Source organism: Dromiciops gliroides, chromosome 6 (genome assembly GCF_019393635.1).
Source record: "Dromiciops gliroides isolate mDroGli1 chromosome 6, mDroGli1.pri, whole genome shotgun sequence".
NCBI classification, from domain to species: domain Eukaryota; kingdom Metazoa; phylum Chordata; class Mammalia; order Microbiotheria; family Microbiotheriidae; genus Dromiciops; species Dromiciops gliroides.
Window position 1 is genome coordinate 219,662,557 of NC_057866.1, and position 12,738 is coordinate 219,675,294.

A 12,738-nucleotide genomic window follows, 5' to 3' on the forward strand; every position below is an offset into this window, starting at 1 on the left:
GAGGAGAAAATATTGCAAGCAGCCAAAAAGAAACAATTAAAGTACTGCAGAGCCACAGTCAGGATAGCACAAGATCTAGCAGTTTGTACATTAAAGGACCAGAGGGCATGTAATATGATATTCCAGATAGCAAAGGAATTGGGAATACAACCAAGAATCACCTATCCAGCAAAAATGAGTATAATCTTTCACTGGGTAGGGCAAGGGTTGGGGGGGGGGATGGGACTTCAATAAAAAAGAGGACTTTCAGGTATTTGTGATGAAAAGATCTGAACTGAATGGAAAATTCGACCTTCAAATACAAGACCCTAGAGAAGCATAAAAAGGTAAACAGGAAAAAGAAATTAATAGGGATGTTAAAAGGTTAAACTGTTTACATTCCTACATGGGAAGATGATACTTCTAACTCAGAAGAACTCTCTCAGTATTATGGTAGATAATAGAAATAAATTTAGACAAAGGTCACAGGTAGGAATGTTCACAGGAAGGGATGATATCTGTATAGCATTTATTTTTTGTTTATTTTCTTTGTCAGATGGTTGGATTTGGGTGAAATGTCTGGGGATGAGCACTGAATGAGTGTCTTGTGTTTGAGGCCAGATTTGGGCTTGGGTCCTGCTGGGTCCAGGGTGGGTGTTTTGTCCACTGTGTCACCCAGCTGCCCCATGATGACATCTTTAGGGTAAAATTGAGGGTTGAGAGGAATACATTGGCGGAGGGGGAAGGAGAGAGATAGAATGGGGTGAAATCCCACATGAAAGAAATAGGAAAGGGCTTATGGAGTGGGAGGGAGAGATAGGGGAGGAACAGAGCAGTAAATAAGCCTTACACTTATCAGAATTTGCTCAAAGACCTTAATCTTATCAGCATTGGCTCAAGGAGGGAATAACATGTACACTCAATTGCATGGAGTAATCTATCTAATCCTGCAGGAAAGTAGGAGGAGAAGGGGATAAGGAGGAAGGGGTGAAAGAAGGGAAAGCAGATTGGGGAAAGGGGCAGTCAGAAGCAAATCACTTTTGGGGAGGCATAGGGTGAAAGATGTTTGAAAATAAAATAAATATCATGGGGAAGGGAATAGGATGGAGGGAAACAGTTAACAACCGAAACTGTGAAAAAATTTTGAAGCAGAGGCAAGAATAATGTAAGATGATGATGATGGATTGATTGATGACAATGAGTATAGATTGATGATGATGAAGATTGATGACGATGATAAAATGTATGGTACTTGGCTGGGCTACTGTGAAGAAAATTCTGTCAGGTATAAATGTTGCAAGAATCAACCTCATGGGTTTATTTTAAGAAAATCTCTCTTTAAAGTGCTATATAAGAAAAAATAAATAAACAAATAAAGTACTATATAAATGTAACTTACTATAAAATAATGATGAGCAGGATGGTATCAGAAAAACCTGGTAAGACCTACATGAGCTGATGCAATGTGAAATGTACTGTATACAAAATAACAGCCAAACTGTAAGGTGATCTGCTGTGGATGACTTGCTTATTTTAAACAATGCAATGATCCAAGATGACTCTGAAGATCCTATGAAAACTGCAATCCATCTACAGAGAGAGAACAGATGGTGTCTGAATACAGATTGTTTGTTAGTTCTTTTATCTGAAATTTTGTTTTTGTCTGTTTTCTTCCACAACCTTGCTAATGTTGAAATGTTTTGCATGACTGCTCATGGATAACTTATATTGAATTGCTTGGGTTCTTGTGGGGGAGGAAGGGAGGAATATAATTTGGAACACAAAGTTTAAAAAATATTGATGTCAAAATTTGTATTTATATGTACTTTGGGAAAATAAAACTTAATAGGAGAATTAAAAAAATAACTTCCCCATCTCTACCTTCCTTTTCACTCTTAATGTCATTATTATAGTTAAGGAATCCCTTCGTTATTCCCTAAATTATTCTGATCACCTCATACCAGGTTTCTGCTTCTAGATTCTCTCCCTCTATCTTATCTCATCAAAACTAAACAAACAAACAAAACAAAACAAAACAAAAAACCCACTATCTTAACTTGCATTGAAGGTCCTTTACTAAGTGGCTCTAATATACCTTAAAAAAACCCTCACTCTATTGCCCCTTCACATATTCTTTGCTACAGCCAAATTAGAACTTTTCTCTGTACTTGTCCCATCCTTTCCCACATTTGTCCCTTTGTCAAGTCAAGTCAACAAGCCTTTATTTGCTATGTGTCAGGCCCTGGGCTCATTGTTAGGAATACACACACACACACACACACACACACACACACACACACACACACACACACACACACACAGAAAGAATGCCAGCCCACAAAAGTGATTATATTCTTAAAAGGAATGACATAATATAAAAGGCAGCTAAAAGTGCACACTTTTTAGTGGGGAGATGAAGGTACCCTGAGAGGCAGCATGGTAAAGATTCAGAAGTACACCCCAAAGAGGAATGGAGACATGGTTGTCCTGGGTCTCCAAATTAAATGTATGTTCTAAGAAAAACCAGATAATCAGAGGAAAGTCCATAAGTTTGGAAGAACTTCCAGTGCGAGAAGAAGTCCATTGGTGGAGTGAGTGTCTAAGGAGATGGGCTTCAATTGCATGGTAGATAGTCCTTTCTAGGTGAGTCAGGAAAGCTCCTGTGATCACTTATTCCTGATTCCCACAATGCAGCTCCTGCTGCAGTTCTTTCCATCCTCTAGGACCAAGCTCAAGTGCTATGTTCTCTTTGATCTTTTCCCCAGTCCCTTCAAATATCTGTAATCCCTCCCTATTCTGATTTCTCATAGCCCCTCATGCATATTTTTCTTCCATATATCGTAGTCTTTTTTTCTAGTTATTTCTGTGTTTACTATCTTTTACTTCCTCACGCCTCCCATTCAGTATAGTGAAGAATGTTTTTAAGAACTGATCTTTATTCAAGTACTGTCTCTGAGACATACTGGTTGGGTGATCTGGATAAATCCCTTAAATTCACAATGTCCCCAGGCGAACTTCAAGAATAGATGGTTCTGCATTAGTAGAAGGAATATCCTCATCTACAATTCCCTATTTCAGTGAAATAAAAATTCTTATCCACTTCCCAAATCATATCTCCAACTAGATTATAACCACTTTGAGACTGTCCAGTTTTCTTTGTATATCCTAACACCTAGCACAGAATGGTATGCAAGTAGGTACTGAATACCAAGTTTGATTCTTGATTTCATCCAAACTATATTATTTACTCCAAATTGTATGTTTCTAATTCTCTTTGATTGTATGATCTGTGAAGAACATGGAAATAATGTGGCATCTGGTCCACTATGTCTCCTAGGGAGACTGCACTTTTAATCTTTGCAGAGAGTGGACGGAGGATTGTACTGGCATCATAAGGAAGGAAGAGTGCCATGGCTGGTCCATTTCTCCTTTGTTCTCATGTTTCCAAGATGTATATTAGGCTAGAAGGGGGAAGGGATTAAGCATTTATTTAGCACCATATATATATATATACATACATATATATATATATATATATATATATATATATATATATATATATATATATACATTGTTAGGGTAAATTTCTAGCTAGTCTGTCTAAAATATCTAATGAGTGGTCGCCAATAAATTATAAGCTTTAGCAAGAGTTAGACTTTTAAGCATTTATTAAGGAGATTAAGAATTTGGTAAAGAGAGAGAGAAAGGCCTACATTCATCTATCTATTAAAGGGAGAGCACATTTCTAGCTCCGCTCTCCGCCAGAGTCCACAAGAAAGAGTGAGTCAGAGCGCCTGGTTCCCCCTTCTTCCTCCCACAAGCAAACATCACTTCCTGATGCCAAAGAAAAGATGCATGGTCTTGCCCTCAAAGACCTTCACCTCATGGGGGAACTTTTCTACAGTAAGTCTCCAGCAGGTGGCGTCATTCCAATCATTAATATATAAATATATATATAATAATAATATAATATAATATATATAATCACTTTTTAAATACCGCATTTGATCCTTATGTGAGAATCAGTGTCATCCTCTTGCTGAGAAAGACATTGTGAGAATCAGGGAAGTGAAACCCTGAGGAGAAAGGATGTGACTAGTGTCTATTCATAGAAACACCTGTAAGTCATGTTAATCAATGCTACCAGCCATTTGCTTGGAGTTCTGTGTAGAGACTGTGCCTGGGCAGGTCCACAGGAAGATTCCACTCAAGAGAATGGGGGATCTGTCTTTCAGTTGGAGGTCTCAATAGAGGCAGCTGCAGGGCAAGGGGGAGCTAGGCTCTTTCCTTCTGAACTCCACATGTTCTCTTTACTAATCCCTAATATACTTTAATAAATACTTAATACCCAAAGACAGATGCTGTACGCTTCTCATTTAAGGCAACTACTCATTATATTTTAATCATAGCAATTAGATTTTAAACTTCACACATACAGAAAAACCCCAAGAGGTAGATGCTATTATTGTCCCCATTTTACAATCAAAGAAAATGAGGCAACCCAAAGTTAAGTAACTTGCTCAAGGTCACACAGAAATTAAGTATATTAGGCTGGATTTGAACTCAGGTCTTCTTGACTCCAGGTACAGCACTAATCTGCTGGGCCTCAAGCTGACTAGAATTATATCGATTTAACATACAACAAACATAAGTACTATCAGAACACAATATGTTTTTCACAAACATATTTGTCCTTTGTTTTCAAAGAGAACCAATGACATCCTGGGGTGATATCTTGACTGAAACATGAATTGAATTTAAGTGAAGCACAGTTGTACAAAGTTATCAGACTCCACTCCCTCTTCCAGAATTATAAAAGTCCAGTGGCAAGACAAAAGACAATACAACTGGATGTGGCAGGGGATGCAGTGGGTGGCCTTGGTCTGACCAAGTTTTAAGCAGTCTGTAGTGCAGCCTTCAGCTGCCTTCATGGCCATCAAAACAAATTGTTCTCATCCACCCATTCTGCTAGGGTAAGTCTTCACATGCTCGGGGTAAACACCATCCTAACTCACTGATTGATTTGACATCTGTCTGTTACTCTTTCCATGCTTTCTTTTTTTTTTCTTTATTTTGGTGAGGCAATTGGGGTTAAGTGACTTGCCAAAGTCACACAGCTAGTAAGTATTAAGTGTCTAAGGCCGCATTTGAACTCAGGTCCTCTTGAATCCAGGGCCAGTGCTCTATCCACTGTGCCACCTAGCTGCCCCAATTTTTTTCTGCCTGTTACCCTTAATCTGGTTTTGCCCATCTACCAAGATGTTTTAGCAGGGTGTGGCCACTATGCATGCAACTGCTCCTTGGAGCCACAAGTGAGAGTTAAGTGCCAGGTAGACACCAAAGGCAGATGAGCATCCCTGAAAAGAACTCAGCAAGCCCTCACACCAAAGATGTTAGTCCTCCTTGAACACTTCACACATTCTCCCAGGGTTGGATAGTCAACACGTGTCAGATGTAAGACATGAAGCCTGGTCACCCTGGCTTCAAAGCCAGATCTCTATCAGGGATTCAGTAAAGGGTTCAGAGAAGGAAGAAAAAACACCTGATTTCAATTAAGAGAAAGATAATAGTTTACTCTGATCAGCTTGGTTTCCTTCCAATAAATGTTGGCTCCAATAAAACAAACAAAACAACAACTACAACAAAAACCCCTCAAATAAATGGGTACCTTAAAAAAAAATAAAACAGGCAGTAAGAAGAAACCAGAGAAGTTATACATTTTAGCATAGATGAGTGAAAACAGAAAAGTTAATGAGCTCTTCAGGTGAAAACTCCCACCAGAAGTGCATGCTTAGCAGTATCTTTTTTTTAAACTTTCAGAGGGTTTAATAACCCAAATAAATATTCCAAATTGAATTAGCTACAGGGATATGGGGAAGGAAGGGAATATTGTGGGATAGAAGGAGAGGCATTGGGGATAAAGCAGACAGGCTTCTGTCCTGTGTTGGTTGGGAGTTGTCTCTCTTTTAGGTTCTCTCAGAAATGGAGAAAACCTCTCCTAGGCTGTCGCTTGATCAGAGACAGATGGAGGGAAGCAAAACTCCTGGCCAAGGTGGTCAGGGATTCACTTAGGGTAGGTCAGGTGAAATAGAGAATGATAGAGGAAGCACAGGTGGACTTTAAGAAGTGCTCAGGATGTTGACTTCCAGACGTAAGTAGGGGCAGGGCAGGGGAGCTGGGCAGACGACTAGCTGGGTAGAGGCAGAAAGAAAGCAGGGACAAGGTAAACAAAAGACTCTTAAGATGAGTGGTTGGTTACTGGGAGGCCAAGGAGCAGATTCAGATGCAAGAGATGCAGAAGACATAGGAGACTCTCAGGACATCTCTTCAGCACTCCTTCCCTGATGTAGACTCTGGTGCACACCACATCATCTGTAATCATGGTCAGGATCAATTCTCCATCATTGGTAAGCTCCCAGAACCAGAAGGTCTTGGGTCCCACCCCTTTCAGGAGTCTCTGTTAATAGATCATCTTGTTCTGTTTTTCCCATTTCACAAAGCTTTTACAGGGCCTCCCATCCACTGTCTGTTCCTCAAACTCTTCCCCAATTTTGAAGTTAATCTCAGTGTTCCTCATGGTGCTAAAAGTTTTGATGCAGAAAGTCTCTCCATCCTGTTTAATGTCCACTGCTGGCTTTGAGGCGGCTGCCACAGCAAGCTTTCTTAGCATCACATTGACTCCCAAGGCCTTGAGAAAGTCCTCAAAGTTTTCTGAATGGATGATCTTCCAGTTCCGGGACAAGTTGGGCATCTTGAAAGGAGTGGGGAAACATTCCCCTGGAAATGGGGCTTGGAGGACTGGAAACTCTGGGAGCAGCCCTCACCTCTTTCCCTCCAAAGGATCTCTAAGCACCACAAGCAAATGAGACAATCACAGCAAAACTCCAAAGCTGGGATCTTAGCAGTATTTTTAGCAGTTACCGGAAATCAAAGGACATACCTCCCTCCCTCATATATCTGTAGTTACAAGGAAATCTCCCATCTTCAATTCAACAACCCATGCTTTTCTGTCTTGGTATGACTTGAATTTCTATGCTTCAATATCACTGGCCCAGAGATTATGCAACCAATCAGGAATCACGTCTTCCTGCAGATATACAAAACTCAGCATCATAATGGGCGCTATCTTCAGGGAGCTAACTGCCCAATGCATGTGAGCAGAGATCTTAATCTGTAAGGAAATTGATAAAAGCAGAAAACCTACATATGTATCATGGGCATACATCCAGACCTGTGATATGTATCTTCGCCATTTTCTATAGATTGATATTGGAATAATATATCCATATGAATTTGTTGACTGGTAAATTCCGTGAAACATCATCTTGTTTATTTTCTACTAGTAAATGGGCCAACAGAAATACTGAATCTGTGGAGCATCATTTAGGTCCAGCCTTAATGATCAGATGGGCACATATTTCTGTTTCTGCCTTATTTTTAATGTAACTATAGTGTAAAACCATACTGAAAAATTTGACCTGTCAAAATGAGAAGCCTCAATGGGCAGAGGATTTTTTTAAAAGAGTAGCAAAATTGTGCAAATGATCGAGAAATATAAACCAGTCATATGCCCAAGGAAGGCTGCTTCCTGTCTTGAAGCCCCTTTCCTTTGACTGTAATTGTCTCAGTAGTTGAAGGAGTTTTGGACTGAGATGCATGCCAAGACCCAGCTGAAATAGCAGTACTGTCCTGTTGTGAGACTTAATGGATGGCTAATGCTTTTCCCTCACCACAGAAGTGAGATGGGTTTTTAGAATCTGAGCACCCAAACTGTGTTCCTTTGAACTTCTAAGTTTGACTCTATCTGGCCTAGGAAGGTACCACAGGCTTTAATTAAAGAACTGATGTTTATCCTTTTTCTCCTACTGCTATAGGTAGTGTTGTGCTAGAATCACAACTACCTACCCCACATCAAATATCTGTAGTAGAGGGGGTACTTTGAAGAGTTTCAAGAGGAAAGTAGCAACTTACTGCACGAGCTTGTCTTCTTTGAACTTCTTAGTTTGGTTCACCTTGGACTAAGAAGAAGCCACAAGCTTTTAAATTATTAATGCATTGATTTTCTTTCTTTTTATTTAATTTCTTTTTCTTTTGAAATTTACTTAATAGCATTTTATTTTTTCCAATTACATGTAAAGATAGTTTTCAACATTCATTTTTGATATAGGTTATATGGTACAATCATGTGAAACATATTTGCACATTAGTCATGTTGTGAAAGAAAAATTGGGGGGGGGGGGTGGCGGGGCAGAGCCAAGATGGCAGAGGAAAGACATTAAATGAACACACCTCCTGATACGATTGCCACAAAAACAGCAATAAAAGAACCCCTGGAGCAGAAAACCCCACAAAAATACAGGCTGAGATTATTTTCCAGCTATAGATAGATTACAGGGGGCCATGAGTAAAGTCCAACCCTGCAATCATGCCGACACAGACCCCAGTCATGCCACACCAGAGGAATTTACCCCAGAGCCTCTGAATCAGCTATAGCACTAGTGTCTTCTGGAACTGAGAGTGCAGTAGGGTGAGAGGGCTGAACGGCTGGCTGGGGGGGAAAGTACAGGGGTATCGGTGGGACCTAGGGAGGAATTCATCTATCCCACCGCAGTGGGGAACCAGGAAGAAATCCTGAGCAGTGGGAGCCCCCAGTAGGGCAGGAGCACAGGCTTGCTGAAGCTAAGAACCACAACAGAGAAAGCTTTGCTGGTTGGTTGTTTAGTAAGTAGGCTTCAGGTAATCTTCAGACCAGAGAACAGGCCAGGCAAGAGTAAATTCCCTCAAACTAAAACACCTGGGACCCTCTGAAGCTGAGAACAGTAGTATAGCTGAGAATCAGGGCCCCCCAGTGGAGAATTTAAAGTCCAGCAAAAGATGAGCAAGCAAAGAAAGTTCAGAACTATAGAAAATTTCTTCAGCAACAAGGAAGATCAAGGTACACCCTCAGAAGAGGAAATCAAGCACAGGGCCCCTATATCCAAAGCTTCCAAGAAAAATATGGACTGGTCTCAGGCCATGGAAGCTCTCAAAAGGGACTTTGAAGAGAAAATAGGAGAGATAGAAGGAAGATGTAAAGAGAGGGAAGAAAGAATGGAAAGAGAAATGAGAGGGATGCAGGAGAGTCATGAGAAAAAAAGTCAACAGTTTGAAAAGTCAAATGGAAAAGGAGATAAAAAAAACCTGTCTGATGTAAATAACTGCCTAAGAATTAGAATTTAACAAATGGAAGCTAGTGACCTTATGATAAACCAAGACATGGTAAAGCAAATCCAATTGAATGAAAAAATAGAGGGCAATGTAAAATATCTGCTTGGAAAAACAGCTGACCTGGAAAATAAATCAAGGAGAGATCATTTGAAAATCATTGGACTACCTGAAAACCATGACCAAAACAAGACCTTAGACACTATCCTCCAAGAGACTGTGAGGGAAAATTGCCCTGATATTCTAGAAGCAGAAGCTAAAATAGAAATTGAAAGAATCCACCAATCACCTCCTGAAAGAGATCCCAAAAGGAAAACCTCTAGGAATATTATAGTCAAATTCCAGAACTCCCAGGTCAAGTAGAAAATATTGCAAGCAGCTAGAAAAAAAAAAAAGAATTCAAATACTGTGGAGCTCCAATAAGGATAAAGCAAGATCTAGCAGTATCTACATTAAAAGACCAGAGGGCATGGAATATGATATTCCAGAGGGCAAAAGAACTGGGAATACAACCAAAAATCACATACCCAGCAAAACTTGTATAATCTTTCAGAGGAAAAAATGGGATTTCAATAAAAAAGAGGGCTTTCAGGCATTTGTGATGAAAAGGCCTGAACTGAATAGAAAATTTGACTTTCAAATACAAGACCCTGGAGAATCATAAAAAGGTTAACAGAGAAAAGAAATCATGAGGGACATTAAAAGGTTAAACTGTTTACATGCATACATGAGAAAATAATACTTCCAACTCATAAGAACTTTTTTCAGTAAGGAATATACAGAGGACACAGGTCTGAACTGAATATGAAGGGATGGAATTTGTAAAGCATTTATTTTTTGTGTATCCTTGTTCTTTGTGGAGCAAACAGGGTGTGTTCTCTAGTGTCTGGGGCTGAATTTGGACTCTGGGCCTCCTGGGCCCAGGGCTGGTGCTTTGTCCACTGTGCCACCTAGCTAACCCATGATGACACCTTTAAAATATCATTGAGGGATAGGAGGAATAGACTGGGAGAGGGGAAGGGGAGGTGGAATGGGGAGAGGTAGCTCACATGAAGGAAACAAGAAAAGAGCTTATGGAGGGGAGGGGAAGAGGGAGAAGGAGTAGGGGAGTGAGTGAACCTCACTATTATCAGAATTGGCTCAAAGTGGGAATAATGTACATAAGTGGGTATAATAATATATTTTTGCCCTGAGAAAAAGTAGAAGGAAAAGGAGATGGGCGGGCGGGGGGGGGGGGCGGAGAAGAGGGGAAGGAGGGAAGGGAAGTTTGGGGGAGGGAGCTATAAAAAGCAAAACACTTTTGAGGAAGGTGAAGATGTTCTGCATAACACCACATGTATGGCATATATTGAATTGCTTGATTTCATAGGGAGAGTTGAGGAGGGAGGGAGGAAGAAAAATTTAGAAAACAGAATTAGCTCAAAGGCTTTAACCTCATCAGAGTGGGCTCAAGGAGGGAATAACACCCCCCCACCCCCACCCACCCACCCCCACCCCCCACACACACACACAATTGGGAAGAGTAATATATTTAACACTACAGGAAAGTAGGAAGGTAAGAGGATAAGGAGGGAAGGGTGAATGAAGGGAGGATAGAGCAGGGAAGGGGGCAGCTAGTAGCAAAACACTTTTAAGGAAGATTAGGGAAAAATAAGATAGACAATAGAGTAAATATCATTGGATGGGAATGGGATGGAGGGAAATAGTTATGATGATTGACTACGATGTCAAAATATATGGTACCTACTCTGCTGGGTTATTGTGAAGAAAATTCTCTGTCAAGTTCAAGGTACTATATAAAAATTATGATGAACAGGATGGTATTAGAAAAACCTGGAAAGGCCCACATGAACTGAAACAGAGAGAAATGTACTGTTTACAAAATAACAGCATTAGTGTAAGATGATCTGCTGGAAGCATGTGGTTATTTTCAGCAAGGCAATGATCCAATATAACTCTGAAGAACTTACGAAAATTGCAGTCAATCTACAGAGAAAGAACTGATGGTATCTGAAAACAGACTGAAACAAATTGTTTTTTACAATTCCTTAATCTGAAGTTTTATTTTTATCTGTTTTCTCTCACAACCTAGCTAATATAGAATTGTGTTCCATCACCAGTCATGAATTGTTTGAGTTCTTGGAGTGGGGGTGGGAAGGGAGGGAGGAAGAGAAGTTGGTACACAAAGTTTTCAAAAAAATTGATGTCAAAATTTGCTTTTACATGGAATTTGGAAAATAAAATTCAAAAAAAGAAAGAAAGAGAAAAAGAAAGAAAGAAAAATCAGAACAGAAAGGGAAAAACATGAGAAATAAAAAAAATCAAGTGAATATGTATGCCTCAATCTCCATTTAGACTCCATAGTTCTTTCTTTGGATGTGGATAGTGTTTTCTGTCATGAATATTTTTGAATTGTCTTGGATTCCTAAAAAGAGTTGTCTGTCATAGTTTATCATCTCACAATGTTGCTATTACTGTGTAAAATATTCTCCTGGTTCTGCCTACTTCAATCAGCATCAGTTCATGTAAAACTTTCAAAGTTGTTTTTTTTTTTTCTGAACATCTTCCTGCTCATCATTTCTTATAGCAGAACAGTATTCCATTATATTCATGTATCACAACTTGTTCAGTCATTCTCCAGTTGATGGGCATCCCTTCAATTTCCAATTTTTTGCTACCACAAAGAGAACTGCTAAAATATTTTTGTACGTTTGTCATTTTCCCTTTCTTATGATCTCTTTGGGATACAGACCTAGTAGTGGTATTGCTGGATCAAAGGTTATGCACAGTTTTACAGCCTTTTGAGCATAGTTCCAAATTGCTTTCCAGAATGGTTGGATCAGTTCACAATTCTACCAACAATGCATTATTTTTCCAATTTTCCCACAGCTTCTTTAACATTTATCTTTTTTTTTCCCTTTTTGTCATATTAGCCAGTCTGATACATGTGAGTTGGTACCTTAGAGTTGTTTTAATTTGCATTTCTCTAACCAATGGTGATTTACAACGTATTTTTTTTCATATGACTATAGATAGCTTTACATTCTTCATCTGAAAACTGCCTGTTCGCATCCCTTGACCATTTCTAAATTGGGGAATGACTTGTATTCCTATAAATTTGATTCAATTCTCTATATATTTGACAAATGAGGGCTTTATCAGAAACCCTGGATGTAAAAATTGTTCCCCAGATTTCTGCTTTCCTTCTAATCTTGGCTACATTGGTTTTGTTTGTGCAAATTTTTTTTAATTTAATGTAATCAAAATTATCCATTTTGTAATGCACTGATTTGCATTCCTTTTCTTCTTTTGCTATGGTTAGAGAAATATTTACCACTGAGCCAAGTTTAAGACAGTGTGGAAACCAAATTGGCTTTGATTTTCAGCAGTTCAGAACTCCTAGACTCAAGTGATTCTATTAGCATTAGCCTTCTCAATTGCAGAGATTACAGGTATTTATCACCTAATGCAGCTATGTTTGAAAAGACTTAATGTATACAAACTTGGCTAAGGAAAGGAAAGGAAAGGAAAGGAAAGGAAAGGAAAGGAAAGGAA

The 12,738-nt window shown here is 39.3% G+C and overlaps 1 pseudogene; it reads right to left on the reverse strand.

Moving 5' to 3' along the window:
• Positions 1-6,217: 6,217 nt before the first annotated feature.
• On the reverse strand, positions 6,218-6,730 carry LOC122732229 (annotated as a pseudogene).
• Positions 6,731-12,738: the final 6,008 nt, after the last annotated feature.